Source organism: Echinococcus granulosus (assembly GCF_000524195.1).
Source record: "Echinococcus granulosus chromosome Unknown EG_S00083, whole genome shotgun sequence".
NCBI classification, from domain to species: domain Eukaryota; kingdom Metazoa; phylum Platyhelminthes; class Cestoda; order Cyclophyllidea; family Taeniidae; genus Echinococcus; species Echinococcus granulosus.
The window spans coordinates 3,788-5,992 of NW_020170463.1; positions in this window are offsets into that span (position 1 = coordinate 3,788).

The window sequence follows — 2,205 nt, forward strand, 5'->3', positions numbered from 1 at the left end:
ATGCATTCGGAGAGGGGAGGCCGAGCGAATGTTATCAGAATCGGAAATTTATAAGGGCAACTATCAAGGCTTTCAGGCATCCAAATCATGCCACTGATGAGGAATGCATGTATGCGAGTGACAAGGGTTCTAAGGACAAATAGATGACTTGGGATTTGTAGATATACAAAGGCATGCTATCGTAGCGGTCCTATAGCCTGTAGATGCCGGGTATGCCATCTTATTATTAATCATAGCTGACGCACACTGTGAGGATCGGCCTCATCCACAAATCGTCCATTAGGAGGTCAGACAACTGTGGTAGATATGATGAAGGAATAGGTGCAGAGCAGCAGAGGGGATTAAAGGGGTAGAAGAGGTGAGAAGGAGGGACAGCGCTCGGCCAGTCAATCATCTCGTGCTCTGACAAGGATTCACAATGACAAACGCTTGGACTACGGGTCTTATTGTCACGGTTAGGTTGCCAAGATTGGGCTTAACTTATGTCCTCGTGAGGTCCTAACGTGAGAACGCTTCACATTCCTGGAAGTCAGCTGCCACTGCCATGACGTCCTTCTACACCTTCCACTGTCCCCTCGCATCTACCCCAAGAGAGCCAACACACACACACACACACGCTACTTTTGCCTTACCTCCATTTGCCTTGCAGACCACCCCATTAACGTGTCAACAGACTGCTCGCTTCCCACTGCTCTGCAGTGTGCCAACTAACCTTCGATCTGCACAGGTCTACCCAAATCACCTCCACTACCACAGTCATCACCGATTTCAATTATCCATTTCCCGCTTCATTTCATCCTTCCTTCCCTACCCAACTTTGTCCCTCACCCTCATTTTCCCATTCTTTCTCCTGCACCCTTCCAGCCACCCTCTTCGTCTTCTACTTATTTCGTGCCTGTTTACTGCCCAACCGAAATCGGATGACCATAGTGAAGGTGTAGCTCAGTTGACATTACCAACACCACACCCGTCTACTTCTTGTGGCGCCGTGCTTATGTGCGGCCGGGCCGAATGACATAGTATACAGAAGCTATGACAGGCAGTGGCACACAGTGAAATGCAAACATAGGGTGGTCGTGAATGTGTTCGCTCTGTGACGCACACTGTGTGACACGCTTTCTCGCACAGTCAGTCGAGGCTTCGGTCGGTCGGTCCGACTTAAGAGGTGGTTTTACCAAATTGCATGGGAAAGGGAGCAGTGTGGATCCTAGCAGGGCAGTGAAAACGAGTAAAACACAAAGTGTATGGAGAGATGTGACCGAGTGTGCTCATTTTCTTTGGTTCGTGCGTGGGTGTGTGTGTGAATGTGCATTATGTTGGGGTGTGTGGAAAGGCAATCCTTCGGGCCGAAACGAGACGAGACGAGATGAGAGGAAGGTGGAGGAGAGGCGTAGTAGGCCGGTGATGTGATTGCCCGCCCTGTAATGCATGCCATCATTCTGACGATCGAGTGTAGTATCGAAACTGCAGAATCGCGATGCTTGTTCATTAGGGGTAGGATTGATTACACCGATTTCCTCAACAACTGTCTCTCTAATGCGGTGACTGTGAATCGGGAGGCCGGGAAAGTCCACCCAATTTATTCGGCTTCGATAATTTCCAAGGCAATCATTGGATTTAACTAGCACTAGTTAAATTCATTCAGCGGTCGGAGGATTTAATTTATGAATTTCAATGTCCTTTCATCTTAACTTATTTTTGCAGTCTATCTACCCTAATGACCTTTAACCACTGACTTGAATTGCTCTACACTAATACCCACTCGGTCATCTACCGCTGCGTGCGCCACAACCATGTATACAATTAATGAATCTGCAGTCCTTCGTCACACCACAACTGCTGTAAATTGCTCTTACTCATGCCACCTCGGCACCACCCATTACATCGCATGCCTTCTTTCATATACAACATGTCACACAGGAGCCTGTTGCATCATTAATTTGTCCGTGCTAACTGTGTATACACTCGCATGTATATAAGTAGTAGGCCCCCACACCTGCATCCCATTGTCCTACTTACACTATGCTGGTCAGACGCAGCTCGCTCTGCCTCACTCTCCTTCTCCTCACCTCCACATTCGCCATTCGTCCACCTTTCCTTCAAAGTATTTGGAGAGGCTGGAAGGTGGCCAATAACAAGACCTATGCCACATTACGTGAGGAGCATTTACGAATGCGAATATTCATCAACAATTACTTCTTCATT